Source organism: Neofelis nebulosa, chromosome 3 (assembly GCF_028018385.1).
Source record: "Neofelis nebulosa isolate mNeoNeb1 chromosome 3, mNeoNeb1.pri, whole genome shotgun sequence".
Taxonomy (NCBI): Eukaryota; Metazoa; Chordata; class Mammalia; order Carnivora; family Felidae; genus Neofelis; species Neofelis nebulosa.
Genome location: NC_080784.1, coordinates 167,487,464 through 167,503,147, shown reverse-complemented (window position 1 = coordinate 167,503,147; position 15,684 = coordinate 167,487,464). Strand labels below are relative to the sequence as shown.

At 38.7% G+C, this 15,684-nt stretch overlaps 1 protein-coding gene and 1 long non-coding RNA gene across 2 annotated transcripts in view; one reads left to right on the top strand and one right to left on the bottom strand.

The window, feature by feature from the left end:
- The window catches only part of GABRB1 (gamma-aminobutyric acid type A receptor subunit beta1), a 254,012-nt gene that overhangs the window by 77,609 nt on the left and 160,719 nt on the right, over positions 1-15,684 (top strand). The gene's annotated exons all lie outside the window — the stretch shown is intronic.
- LOC131507633 (uncharacterized) overlaps positions 1-15,684 on the bottom strand; it is a 41,443-nt gene that overhangs the window by 3,320 nt on the left and 22,439 nt on the right. Inside the window, exon 2 of the long non-coding RNA XR_009259599.1 lies at positions 4,015-4,212. This is a non-coding gene — a long non-coding RNA (uncharacterized LOC131507633). The remainder of the gene's footprint in view (positions 1-4,014; positions 4,213-15,684) is intronic.

Below are 15,684 nucleotides of genomic sequence, written 5' to 3'. Positions count from 1 at the left end.
AATTGTGGTTTTAAAATATATTTATTCTTTATGACCATTTGAGCAAAGAACAACATAACGGTGGGTAATTTTTCATAGTTTTTTGCCTAATTAGATATTCTTATGAAGAGTCATGAATTTGGACTTATATTTCACATGTTACACTGCAATAACTACTGAATCAAAGAACATATAACATTTTGTAAAATATAAAAAGAAGCATAATAGCACATTTAAATATGAAGAAAGAGAAATTCAGGCCATTCAAAGAATGAAGATTATTAGAGACAAAATATGCCTGACCATACAAAGATAAGTTTTTGTAAGCCAAAATGCAGTAAACTTAAAATAGCAGAATTAGGAAAATATAACAGATGAACATAATAGATAAACACTTGCTATTTGAAATATATAGAAAACTGAGATTAATAGATATGGTCAGTATACAGATTCTGTTTAAGAAATGATCAAAAAATAATACACAAATGGAGAAATACAGGAAGTTAGCTAGTATTTGAGAAATCTACCTCCATTCTAACAAAAAAAAATTTAACTCCATTAAATGATTTTAGAAGCATTGTACTTTGATTTAAAAAAAGTGATTTTTTAACAAGCCCTAGTGTTGGTGAAGACATAACAGAAAAGGTAGTCCTATAAATGTCATGTGAAAATGAATAATGTCAGCCCTTTAAAAGTAATATGGCATTAGAATAGGCTCTGAGAATTCACTTATGGCCTTTCTCTGAATAGCCCCATTTCAGCGAAATAAACTGAGAATGGAAAACTAAAATAATTCGTTTATTCTGAATGCAAAATTGAAAACCTCATAAGTTCTGAAAAATAATGGAATGGTTAAGTAAAGAGTCTATTAATAAAATGCTATCATATAAAGTAATCAGTATGTGAGCTATGACAGTGCTAGGAAATGTTAACATAAAATTATATTAAGAGTAGAAGGCTCGGGGCGCCTGGGTGGCTCAGTCGGTTAAGCGGCCGACTTCGGCTCAGGTCATGATCTCGCGGTCCGTGAGTTCAAGCCCTGCGTCGGGCTCTGTGCTCACAGCTCAGAGCCTGGAGCCTGTTTCAGATTCTGTGTCTCCCTCTCTCTGACCCTCCCCCTTTCATGTTCTGTCTCTCTGTCTCAAAAATAAATAAATGTTAAAAAAAAAAAAAAAAAAAAGAGTAAAAGGCTCATTAGACCAGACGGAATGAACAGACATATACAGAACATTCCATCCAAGAGCAACACAATACAGATTTTTCTCAAGTGCAGATGGAACATTCTCCAGGATAGATTATACATGAAACCACAACACAAGTCTTAACAAATTTAAGAAGATTGAAAGTATATCAAGCATTCCTTTTAAACCATAATGGTATGAAACTAGAAATCAGTTACAGAAAGAAAGCTAGAAAATTCACAAAAATGTGGAGATTAAACAATATCCAAAATTAAAGAAGTAGAAGCCTCAATGTAAATATCAAACAGATACCAACGTTTTGATTGTCCTAATTCTTTTCTCAAAAGGGGAAACATGAGCTAAAAACTAAGCAGACATGGAGTCCTCAGCTGTGGTGGGAAGAGATTGAGAAACATCAGTTGGGGACATAAGTTCACGGTCATTGACCAAATTGTGGCTCAGAGTATTTTATTTTTCTGGCACAGCTTTTGTTTTATTTGTTATTGTTTTGTTTTGTCCTGTCATGACATAATTTTTAACCTTTGAATTGAATTATGACATAGACTAAAACAGTAAAATGCAGACATAGAGTAAAACCAATATTAAATGTTCAGTTCGATGCAGTTTTACAAATCTGTACATCCATGTATCTACCCCAGATCAAGATGTTGAATAATTTTCAACATCCTAGATGATTCTTTGTAACCCTTTCCAAACAATACCCCAGCCCAAAAAATAACCATTATTCTGACTTCTGTCATCATCTATTGGTTTTGCTTGTTCTCAAACTTTACATAAGTCAAATCACATGGTCTTTTTAAAATTTTTGTTTAATGTTTATTTATTTTTGAGAGAGCGAGAGACAGAGCATGAGCAGGGGAGGGGTAGAGAGAGAGACACGCAGACTCAGAAGCAGGCTCCAGGATGTCAGTACAGAGCTCCATGTGGGGCTCGAACTCACAAACTGTGAGATCATGACCTGAGCCGAAGTTGGGCACCCAACCGACTGAACCACCCAGGCGCCCCAAATCACACAGTCTTTCATCCTTGGCATGTGTTTTCTTTCAAATCAGCATAACATCTGTGAGGGTCATTCATGTTATTGAATGTATCAGTACTTCATTTTTATGGCTGTGTAATATTCCGTTGTATGAAAATACCATGTTTTAATTCTCCATTTTCCTATTACTGGATTTCTTTGCGCTACTTCCCAGATTTGGGTAGTTATAAATAAATTTGCTTCTAAATGACTTTCGGTGAATATACACAGTCGTACCTCTTGGATAGATACATAGGAACAGAATGGCTGAGATGAGGGCTAGGCGAGTGTTTTGCTTTGGTAGATTCTGGCACATTTGGGAGAAAAATGAATTAGCAATGGGCCTGTGCAGTTAGCAACGGGCCCTATCACCTCTGCAGCCTTATTTATCTGTGTTGCTTGGTCCAGAAGGGCTTTTCGTTTGCAACCTCTGCCAGAAAAAGAACTCAGCACACTGATTCATCTGAAATTATAAACGTCAAATTTCCAGTGGTAATGGCTTTTAAGTGTTTTAGCCAAAGAAAGGCAGAATCGTTAAAGTACAGTCAACCCATCCTCTCAGGAGAAAGGTTACTTCAAAGTCAAGAGCAGTCGTTTTTCACGTTCCCGGCGATGCGCGCAGGGTATACAGTGTCCCACGCTCTCCAGCCTTCCTCGCTCAGCCTTCAGCCTCGCGCTCTGTGCCCGGGCTCTGCCTTATGAGCTGCCTAATTGGCCGTGCTCACTTCGTACGGCCACAGGGCCCAGCGCTCGGGCCAAGGCAATCATCTTTGAGCACATTTCTACTACAAGGATCTTTCCTTTTCTTGTATTTCACTTAATAAAATTAGTCACTACACATGGTGGATTAGCAGCCGCTCAGCTTCCTCGGATTTACATGAATTTATTCTCAGTGGAGAGATCAAGAGGCAATTTATTCAGTTCCTGGCCTTGTTAGGAGTTCCCATCATCCGACCCTGCAGCTCTGTCTGAATAGCATGTTTGTGATTATTTATTATTTGGGGTGATTCTTCCCACTTTTGCAGGCAGCTACTAGGAGATCATTTCCTGATTCGAAATTTTTTCTGAGCTGGTTTTAAAAGAGCAAGAGGGAGCAAGAGAATAAAAGGTAGAAGTTTTTAATAGTGGGCTTAAATGTCAAAATTTTGACTGAGCACAGAACTCCTCCCGAAGCCTTTATTTTTGACAAAGTGATTAGCAGGATATTTCTCCATGCGATAAGAGCTGTGCTTTCAAGTAGACTGTATCTATACATTGTGCACGCATAGTTAGTAGGTGGAGGATTCAGTTTTTCAGGAGTGGTAGAAATCAGCATTGTACTGGCCTACAGCTACAGCGAGAGGAGAGGCAGTCTTTCTGGACATCTAGACCAAATGGAAGCTAAACAGGAGGGAAGATCTAATCGTGTACAGCCATCCTTGCTCCTTTCATGTCCAGAGATATTTTTGCAGCTCCACAGTTGAAAAGAGCTGCATCTGAAATCACCAAGAGCTTGAATGTAAAGACACCTTTTCTTTCTGGCTTCTGCATATATGAAGAGGCTAGGCAAGTAATTTACAAGTTCAGTGGCTTTTTTTTTAAGTTTATTTATTTATTTCAAGAAAGAGATCGCACAAGTCAGGGAGGGGCCGAGAGGGAGAGGGAGAGAGAATCCCAAGCAGGCTTCCACGCTGCAGTGCAGAGCCATATGTGGGGCTCAAACCCATGAAGCTGAAGGATCGTGACCTGAGCTGAAACCAAGAGTCGGATGCTTAACTGACTGAGCCACCCCGGGGACCCAAGTAATTTACATATTCAATGCCTTATTCTTCTCACCTGTAAAATGAGCATGACAGCAATACCAATCTCAAAGGACTCTGGTGGGGATTAAGTGGAATCAGGCCTTGCAGGAGCACAGCACTTGGTGGCATTTGCTAATATCCACTTTCATCATTATTGTGCCTGTTCTTGTACTTGCTTTCTTCTCCTTCTCCCTCATCCTACTCCTGTTCTTCCTCCTCCAGCCTCCAAGTCCTAGGTAAAAGAACCACAAACTGTACATTAAGCTAGCCTCTGTGATGGGAAAGAGCCACAGAAAACCCAGATGTCTACATGCTAGCCTTCTTTTGTTGTTGTAGGTAATATATCAGCGTTCGCCATTTCCCTTGCAGATCAGTTTCAGACTTTTGCAATTCAAAAAGCTATTGCTTCTTGTGTTTTAGCTGTGCAGCCTCATTTGTAGCTATACAGGTCATCCTCCCAGTGAAAGAAACTGAAAATCTGTGTACAGTGACTTCTTATGGTGGGTGGCAACAATACAGCTTTCATACTGAAAATTACTTTTTCTTCTTTTTCCTCCAAAGTGATTTGGGCTCAGAGGAAAGGTGTTAAAATATCGTAGGATAAGGTTGGTATGTTCATTCCTCCCTCCTTTTGCCACGTTAGGGAATGTTAGCCAGCTTAAGGGATTATTATACATTAGCACTGACTGATGAGAGGAATGTCGAGGTCATGTGGTCTTGCCCACAGTTCTGTGGGAGAAAATCGCACACGTGCCTACCTGACCGTGAAGTTAGCAGACTGGCACACTGTAGGTGTGCTCTCACCTTGACCCTCTGTATGCTCCAAGCTTGCATCACCCTGTCGAAAATTTTCACCAGCAATCTTTGCTCGCCATCAACACCCTTACTGGAATGTTGGTAATCGTTGGCTTAACTTCTTATCTCTTAGATGCTGGAATCAAACTCCCAGAAAGGTCACCTCCTCATCCACCTAGGAATGCCCAAGGGTTCCTAAACTTTTACCTCCAACTTCCCCTTGCAGACTAGGAAACATGAATTACGAAGACACTTTTTAATGTTTGTATAACACATATCTTATTTCCGCTGATTATACAGAAAGTATGGGCCTGCCTCTTTGAGAGTTTTAAATATACTATTCTCTGTAAGAAATTTCATAGGCTATCTTCACTTAATTTTTTTTTCCGCATCCAGTATGCTAAAGTGTAAAAGTGCACTATTTTCTAATATAACCAAGTAATAAAAAATGGATCAAGTGCCCAGTATTAACATTTTACAGGTAGCCTATCATTTTTGCTTCCTAATTCCAAGTTCTCAGTTACTCAGGGAGAGATGTGGAGATGCTGATGTTCAATAATTCTGCATTTAAAACAGTCACATAAGGAATTGCCAATTTTCCATGCTCCCTGAAAAACTTTTTAGGGAATCTGGATGTTACTAAGGGATTGGAAAAGAAGAGGGAACAAGATTTATATACCTCCAGAAAATCGGGGCAGTGAGGGCTGGCTGCAATAGACAGCAGTCTACACACGTAGCCAACAATATGACACGGCTCCGTGAGACCAGAGAGCTACATGTGCAACAAGGAAAGTAGTTGATAAGATATAAAACATGATGACACAAAATTCCCAAATACTTGAGCTGGCCCACAAGGGTACCGTGTTGAGTTTTAACCACCATATTTTTACATTTGGCACCATGAAGAGCATTGTGCATGCTCTGGTCTTTCCATTGAAAGAGAGAGAGAGACAGAGAGGCAGAGTCAGCACAGTAATGCTCTGAAGGAATATCTAAGAGACTATTACCAGTGGTTGCCTTTGCTTTTAATTGTATACATTTATTTACTGTTCAGATTCCTTACCATGTCTACAAAACTATCTTTATTAAAAATAAAATTGAGAGATTTTTTTTAATTTTTTTAATGTTTTATTTATTTTTGACAGAGAGAGAGCATGAGTGGGTGAGGGGCAGAGAGAGAGGGAGACACAGAATCCAAAGTAGGCTCCAGGCTCTGAGCTGTCAGCACAGAGCCCAACACAGGGCTTGAACTCGCAAACTGTGAGATCATGACCTGAGCTGAAGTCGGACGCTCAACTGACTGAGCCACCCAGGTGCCCCAAAATTGAGAGATTTTTTAAAATCACTTGGAGAAATTCAAAAAGGTGATAACAAAAATAATAATAATAATAATACCAAACACCTTTGTAGTGCTTGATATATACCAGACACTGCTCTAAGAACTTAACATAGATTGGCTGTTTGGGGTGCCTGGGTGGCTCAGTTGGTTAAGTGTCTGACTTCGGCTCAGGTCATGATCTCACGGTTCGAGCCCTGTGTTAGGCTCTGTACTGACCACTCAGAGCCTGGATCCTGCTTGGATTTCTGTGTCTCCCTCTCTCTCTGCCCCTCCCCCACTCATGCTCTGTCTCTCTCGCTCTCAAAAATAAATAATAAATATTTTTTTTGAATTTTAAATATATAGAGAGAGATTGGCCATTTAATTCCCATAATAACCTTATCATACCATTTTACAGATGAGCAAAGTGATGTACAAAGAGGCTAAGTAACTTGACCCAAGTCAAATGGAAACCATGATTTAAAACAAGGCAGTGCAGCTCCAGGTTCTGGGCTATTGAACAAATATACCGTAAAGTAATTAAGTTAAAGGAAGAAGGCCGAAAGATAGTATGATTTTTATCTGTATGCATATGAGAAATTTAAAAAGGTAGGGAAGTTTGTTAGTTGTTTAGGTCCACAGAGAACCCCATTCGTAAAACATAAGCTCTAATTAAAGCAGAAAGAAATGAAATTTAGTATTTGAAAGAACTTGACTTCAGTTGAAGAAACTCTGGAATGGCAAAACAGGAAGATGACTTTGAAAACATGGGTTTCTTTATTATTAAAAATATCTCTGTAGGGTAATTACAGTAATTAAACTTTCCATCTTCACCATTCCCATTGTCTTCTTTGTAATCTAATATCTCTCCATCTCTAATTCCATTTCCTTACTCTTATTTACAAATTGTTCCCCTCCACCGATCAAGTATATTCAAATGCCTTAAGGGATACTAACTTGAACACTATCCACCCTCCTTTATTACAGTAACAATTTCATTTGATTGGCCCCATCACTCCTATAAGGATGAAATTAAGATGATTAAATAAAACATATAAAACGAATCATTAGGGTAGTCTATGTGAAGTTCATACAGGAAAACTAATGGAGATTTTTGAGTTTCACTTTTTTAGGACACAATTTTCCAGTACATAAGGAAAAGGCCATAATAGTCATGTTTTCCAAAGAAATGTCATAATGAAATTTCTTTAGTGAAATAGCTAATGGACTGGTAATTGTGTACTTTATTGAATATGCCAGTACTTATCATTAATGTGATCCATAAAATGAATAGTATCTCTTACTTTATTGAGATTAGAGTAGCAAATGAGCTAACAATGCTTGCAAATTAAAATCTAGGCTATAGCACTGACAATGGGGGGGCATCTTATTTTAAAAAGAAGGAAAGTATTGAAACTTTAAAGTGGTGATTTTGTAAATGTGGTAGATCATTTTCTCTCTGAGTTGTGACTAAGGTCCATGATCAAGAAGATTGAATCTTGCCATTTCTGCGCCAGAGAATCTACTATCACAGAACCTCCCTACCTTTAGTGAGAGATCAAATTAGGAGAGGCTTTCTCAGGAGTCCTGATATCCCTTATGCCCACCCCATCATACATTCACCAGTCCCACAAAGTGCGCATGACATTTTTCTCTTGCTGGAATGTATGTGATGGAAGATGCTCTCATTCGCACAAAATAGATTGTAATTTTTGCACAATTCCTTGCCCCAAACCTATATTGCCCACCTTCCCCTCCTCCCTTTACCAAAGCACAATGAAATGCCAAAATCTGGAAGAAACATTATTATATAGATAACCTTGATTCCTTCTCAATGTATGCAAGGATAATTCATAAATAAAACCTATTATAGGTATTTTAAACCGTATTTGTAGCAAACCCATACCTAATCAGTGTGAAAGAAATAGTCTGTCATGACACTGTGGGAAAGAACTGACACTGGACCATGTCATAGTAAGTCTGCCATTTGCCTAGTGACTAATTGAAATTATACATCATTGCCTACAAGACAAAAATGCTCTCCTTTCTCGCTGTTCTTCGTTTGAATTAAAAAGGGAATCCTTGAGAGAAAAATAGAGGCAATTTCTTTCTCTGTGTTTCAAAGACAATATGATGTTTAAGTATCTGATCTTGGAGGTCAGGCAGACCTGAGTTCCAATCCTGGCTCTGCTATTTGCTAGATTTGTAATCCTGAACAAGTTACATAACGCTTTTGAGTTTTGGTTTCTTCATCTACAAAATGAAGCCCATTAAACAGAGTCAAATCATTAACTGTTATTAGTAGGAGAAGAAGTAGTTATTCATCATTGCCTGGCACATTTTCAGGAAAAATCTGATTACATAAAAGTTCCTTCCTTTCTCCTAAAAAATTCATCAACCTTTCTGAATAAGTATTTGTAGAAAAACTTTTCCCAAAAAGTCACCATGAGAATTAGTTTCATTCTTTTCAAACGTGGTGGTCATATAAACAAATAGTTATTTAGATTCAGGGGAACTAAACTTAACTTGTTACAACTAATCAGCGAGTCAATCCTGGAGTCTTTGCCGCTTAAAATGAGTCTTGAAGATGAAATAAGTAGAATTGCCATTCCAGGAAGAGACTCCCAGCATAACCCAAGATGAAGAGGCATAGCAATGGATCTCAAAATTGAATGTATCCCAGAATGACCAGGAGACTTTGTTAAAGCATAAATTTTTGGACCTCAGCCCCAGAGTTCCTGGTTAAATAAGTTTCAGATAAGCCCAAGAATTCACTGTTCTAATGATTTCTAGTTGACTCTGATTCCACCGGCCTGGGGCCACATTCTGAGAAGCATCGGAACAGGATGATGTAATGAGGGACTGCAGAGACTGTGCTTTGTTGCTGATGAAATGGTGCAATGAGCACATAGCCAGAGATGGACCAGAAGAGACAGATAGAACCCAGATCATGAAGCAACTTGGACATCTACTGTGGGATATAAGTTTAGTCCAAGGCCCAATTTGGAAGGATCACTGCTATAGGAATAGATTGGGGAGTGGGAAGCCTGAGGCCTAGTTGGTCAGTTGAGAAGTTGGTGTAATCATCCAAGGGAGAGATGCTGGGGCTTGAGTTAAGTCAACGTGGGAACAAAGATGAAACAGACAGAGCTTGATGATGTATGTGGTAAAAGGATGGAAGGAGCCTGGTTTGAAGATGCTCTTCAAGGACTCAATCCATAATAAACTATGTAAACTATAATAGTTCTAATTATATGTCAGAAATTGTGTTTTAATTACTCCAGATATTTAAATCCATAATAAAATAGAACAGGTTTGAAAAAATGTAATATGTTCCAACCATTTTAGCAATCTCTATCCATTTAGTAAATGATTACCAAAGTATAACAATGATAGTAGTGTGGAGTTTCCTCAAAAAATTAAAAATAGATCTACCCTATGACCCAGCAATAGCACTGCTAGGAATTTACCCAAGGGATACAGGAGTGCTGATGCATAGGGGCACTTGTACTCCTATGTTTATAGCAGCACTTTCAATAATAGCCAAATTATGGAAAGAGCCTAAATGTCCATCAACTGATGAATGGATAAAGAAATTGTGGTTTATATACACAATGGAATACTACTTGGCAATGAGAAAGAATGAAATCAGGCCATTTGTAGCAACGTGATTGAACTGGAGAGTATTATGCTAAGTGAAATAAGTCAGGCAGAGAAAGACAGATACCTTATGTTTTCACTCCTATGTGGATCCTGAGAAAATTAGCAGAAGGCCAGGGGGAAGGGGAAGGAGGATAAAAAGAGTTACAGAGAGGGAAGGAGGCAAACCACAAGAGACTCTTAAATACTGAGAACAAACTGAGGGTTGATGGGGCATGGGGGAGAGGGGAAAGTGGGTGATGGGCATTGAGGAGGGCACCTGTTGGGATGAGCACTGGGTGTTGCGTGGAAACCAATTTGATAATAAATTGTGTGTGTGTGTGTGTGTGTACACAATGATAGTTAATGTGTATTTAGTGCTTGCTTTGCACTAGGAACTCTCCTGCACACTCAGTATTTTACTTAATTCTCACCACCCTCTAGAGTGGGCACTATGATTAGCCCCACCTTACAGATGTGGAAACATGGCTCACAAGTTAGATCATTTCCTGTTTCAGACAGCTTTCATGTGCCCCTCCAAAGCCACTCTCCATTCTTTTCTATCTGCTTTCTGCCACAGGAAGCTGACCTGTGTGTACAAGCTTCCATGTGGGTTTAGCCAATAGGAGAACCTGGCAGGAGACCAGAGGTAGGGAACAGAGTGAGGTCAGGTTTTATTCCCTCCTCACATGTTGTCTCACACTGGCTATGTTCCTCAACAAAATGCCATAGATCTCTGAATGTGGCCCTGTCTACACAGCTTTCTCCTTCCTGGTTCCAGAAACTAATTTTTCTCCTCTTCCTTTCGGGTTTAGGAGTAGTAACACCTCTTCTGTTCCTATGGCCAAGGTACCACACTAGCTGTTGTAGTTTTCTTGCAAAATGCTTACACTTTTAAATGAGTCCCTTTATGACAGTATCACTAAATTATCCCACATTGAACAGTCAAGGAATATAGGGAAAGGGTATAGGAGGCAGGGATTCAAAATCCCACAGTCTGACTTTAGACACCAGGTTCCTAGAGTCTGCTGAAGTTGGGGAGAGGGAAGGAGAAAAGATTGGTCAGTAGTGTCTCTTCTCCTGTATTTTGGAACTGAGTCTAGACAAAGGCAAAGAACCATCTGGTTAAATAGATTTCTACAAATCAAGAAAAGCTAAGAGTCCGAAAAAAGATTAGTGAAAAATCTATTCCTTGTCCTTTTGACCAGTTCACCCTAATTGGGAAAGAAAAGAAGAGTTTCTACATGGCCCTCAACATCTTTATATGACAGCAACAGGATGTTTAAAAATAGATAGGGTTTTAAGTAGCATCATTATGAAGATACTAAGTGGGAACCGTTGGTTTTCTCAATCTCACATCACACTCCAGTGCCTGCCCCTTCCATCAGCAAGACAAGGAATTAAAATAGTTTGGTGAGCAAAATGAGACAGGATGGAGTCAAAGCTTCTGCGAAGTTTCTAAAGGGGCTGTTTAAACTAACAACCTTGTACATGATGTAGGTGACTATTTTTTTTTAATGGGTGACGGAGGAGAAGCACCATTCTGGAGATTAGCTTTTTATTCTCTCATATTCATATCCTGTTTAGTTAAAAGAACTCATTTTCTTGCAGTGTGTGGTATCATATTCCTGATTATAGAGTGTCATATATAGTGATACATACAGTTATATGTAACTAAAGTTAATATACATGAAATCTTCAGAAAACAGATGGATGTTCAACTTTCCAAAACTGATTAGAATTGTTAATCAGAGTTCAGAGAAGAGATAGTCATAGCCAAGATACCAGCTCCATCAGCTTGTGATGATTTCCTTAACATCCTAACAAGCCCCATATCTCTATCCTAACCATAGATAAGCTTAACCATGCAACTACCATTTTACATTTAAATATATTAGTTCCTGAGGCACCTGGGTGGGTCAGTTGGTTAAGCGTCTGACTGGCTCAGGCCAAGATCTCAAGGTCCGTGAGTTCAGGCCCCGCATCGGGCTCTGTGGTGACAGCCCAGAGCTGGAGCCTACTTCAGATTCTGTGTCTCCCTCTCTCTTTCTGCCCCTCCCTCACTCATGCTCTCTCTCTCTCTCGCTCTCACTCTCACTCTCGCTCTCTCTCTCTCAAAAATAAGCATTAAAAATAAATAAATAAATAAATAAATAAATAAATAAATAAATAAATGAGTTCCTTAGCCCAGAAATCAAAAGCTATGGAGATGTTGCTATAAAATTAAATGTTAGATAGTGAAAAGTCACATGGTAATGTGACCACCACTGAGAAAATAATAAAAGACTTGAGAAAATGAGAACAAATAAAAGTCATTAGATGTAGCAAACCTAGTTTTTCCAGGAGTTATAAAGCACAAATAAATATATATATATTACAAAGGAAGTTTAAAATTTTTAAACTCAAAAGAAAAATACACTTATCAAGACTTGATTTCTTAATGAATTACAATATTAAGTGTATTTCATTTATGTACACAAAATAACATGCAATTTTCTATAAAACCACTGTGATAATCACATTCAATACATATATGGTCAAAACAGTTCAATTTCTTTTCCCAGAAATAATCTTATTAAATTAGAAATGAGTGATATACCAATGCACTGTAAAATCTAGATCTCTTGACTCTAAGCCCAGGATTATTATCAATCTAGTAAATTTCTATTCTAACAAATTACACAGAAACCATTAATAAAATGTCTTAGTTCCCATATGTCTACCCAACTTCTTCCCTTGGCTTTAATTAACTTTCTACTTGTTCCTTGGCCTTAAGGTCATGCCCATATGCAGCTGACTTAAGTGGACTGCACCTTTAAATGAGACTTTCATTGCTGCCATTGATGTAATCAATTCAGTCCCCACAGCCAAACTGATCATTGCAGCAACAGACATCCATCTTTGAGACAGCTACATTTAACAATCCCAGCATGCCGCTGTCGATTTACTTTTAACCACAGACAAGTCTCGCCCTCACCTTGGGCAAGCTTTCCCAGACTAGAAAGAATGATGCAGTTGGTCCAAAATTTCAGGGTTAATGATGTGAATGATCCACAAGTTTATAATTATAACTGTGTCAAATGAGAGGATGGGGTGGGGGGGGACCAAAACTGTGAAAGTAATGAGTAAACCAAACCTGGTCACTATAAACCATTAACTTTTTCTTCTGTAATATTTGTAAGGTTTATTTGTGTTTTAGAAATAGTTAACGTGTATTGTACCCTGGATGAGCAAGACAGTGTTGTGGGTTAGTTTTTTTTTTTTTTTTTTTCCCATCTACTATTTCATTCAATCCTCTCAACATCCCACGTTCTGTTTTTTATTCCTATTGTTTCATTCAGTTCTTTTGACATCCTACAAAGTATTATTAACAGCAGTTTATAATGAGGCTATGGAAAGTTAAATAAAGTCACATGACAAGTGGCTAAGTTAGGATTCAAACTCACATCTGAAAGGTAACATTGGGTAATTGGGTTTTAGTATTACAAACTTTTCCAGTCATAGCTAAGGTCATAATGACTTCCCATTCTAGTGATAAATATATCAATCTTTGTGTCTCATTTTTCTAGTTTTCTCAACCCCAGCTCCTACTAAACCTTACAGAAAGGTTGAAATTTATTCCAAATTATTAAAAATGGGAAGGAGCTTAAAAAATTAACAAGAATTGAAGTTTTTAAATTTTTTTAAATATTTACTTATTTTTGAGAGAGAGAGACAAGAGTGTGAGCAGGGAAGGGGCAGAGAGAGCAGGAGACAGAATCTGAAGCAGGCTCCAGGCTCCATGCTATCAGTGCAGAGCCTGATGTGGGGCTTGAGCCCACAAGCTGTGAGATAATGACCTGAGCCAAAGACGGACGCTTAACCAACTGAGCCACCCAGGCGCCCCAAGAATTGAGTTTTTAAGGCAAAATTAAGTCTGATTTGAAGCACATATAGAAAGACTTAATTAAGGGAGGCAAGGGGGATTTCTTTGAACTCTTAAAATGACCCATTGGTAGTCACCTTCTCGGGAACATAGGCAGCTGATATGAGTACAGAGACAAGTTAAAAAAAAAAAGAAGTCACCATGAAGGTCAGGTGATTACTACTATCTCAGAAAGGGCAGAGACCAATCACTTGCATGTTTGACTCAGCACTTCACTTTGAAGGCTTCTTAAATATTCAACCACTAACTCATTTCAAAAATGTGAACTTGGGAGGTGGGGATCTGGTTAAATATGGAGGAATAAACACTGGGATAACACTGGGAATAACAATGTTCCATGAAATGTCAGGGCAGAGCTTAGGACTGAAGATAGCAGACTGGGAAGTCTATTTCTTCCCAGACTTTTCACATTACCAAAATGAAAGAGGAAAAATAAAAGTAGTATAAACCCTCAATGGTAAAACAGAGAAAGAAACAAACATACAAAAAAAAAAAATGGAAAGGGGACAACGGTAGAAAAGAAGGAAAGAATATAGATAAAAATTTTGTAGGTAGGAAGTTGGTGAAGGAGAGATCACTGACTTAGTGGAGAAGAGAAAGCTAAACTCTTATATAAGTGCCACAGTAAATAATGACGAGGCAAAAAATACACCCCTCAGATATCTCAAGACTCGGGTTTGGGGCACAATGTTCCATGAAATGTCAGGGCGGAGCTTAGGGCAGAAGATAGCAGAGTAAGTGGAAAGGCTTCATAAAAAGAAGTTAGGCCCAGGGATGCCTGGGTGGCTCAGTTGGTTGAGTGACTGACTTTGGCTCAGGTCACCATCTCACAGCTCGTGAGTTTGAGCCCTGCGTCAAGCTCTGTGCTGACAGCTTGGGGCCAAGAGCCTGCTTCTGATTCTGTGTCTCCCTCTCTCTCTGCCACTAACCCACTCGCATTCTGTCTCTCTCTCTCTCTCTCTTTCAAAAATAAATAAACATAAAAAAAAATTTTTTAAAGAAGAAAAAGAAGTTAGACCCAGATTTCTTCCTGCAACATTTGCTACCAGGCAACTATCCATCCCCAACTTTCAAAGACTAGAAGAGTTTTATTCTCTTATGAAAATGAACCAGAGAATTTGGACTCACGTTCCCCCTGTGATGGGGCCATGGTGAGTTACTAAAGAGATAGCAGGCAATTAAATGAAAGTCTCAGTAGTTTCTTACTGGAACTCCGAGCCCCATTCCCACACATCTGCTCACAGACCATTGGTAACCCAGGGTATATCTACTGCTTGAAGATTTGTCTCTAAAAAAATTTCAGAGGAAACTTGCAATTAGTAACATAGATGATGGTCCCTGAATGCAAAAAGCTAGTCTTAAATTCAGTCCATCAGCTGAGAAGCCAGGCACAGCTTTTAAATGCCTAGCTCTCCAAATGAACAAACAGCAAATAGTAAGGGCAACAGCAATTTGAAGATAAAGCAATTTGAAGAAATCCTTCTATGTGGGACATAGAGGAGAGGGAATGGAATTTAGAAGAAACAGAGCCAGCACAAAGGACAAAAAATAATTTCAAACAGGGAAGAATTTAAAAATATATCCATAAACAGAAAGAAAAGATTATATCCATAAACACACAAATGGGATGCAAATGGGATACACAAATGTAAAAATTTTATGGCTCTGGGGAAAAACTGTCCATGAAAGAGTAGAACAAATAAGCAAGAAAACTTCAGAGAAAGTGGAATGAAAAGCAAACAGATGGACAATGAAAGAGAAAAAAAAAAAACCTAGGAAATTCAAGTGTTAAGAGGTCAAGCATCACAGCAACAGCTTCGTAAAGAAGGAAAAAAATTAGTGGTGCCTGGGTGGCTCAGTGGGTTAAGCATCAGACTCTTGATTTGGGCTCAGGTCATGATCTCCCGGTTTGTGAGTTTGAGCCCCATGTTGGGCTCTGTGCCAACAACATGGAGACTGCTTGGGATTCCCTCTCTCTCTCTCTCTCTCTCTCTCTCTCTTCTCTCCCCCACTCATGCTGTCTTTTT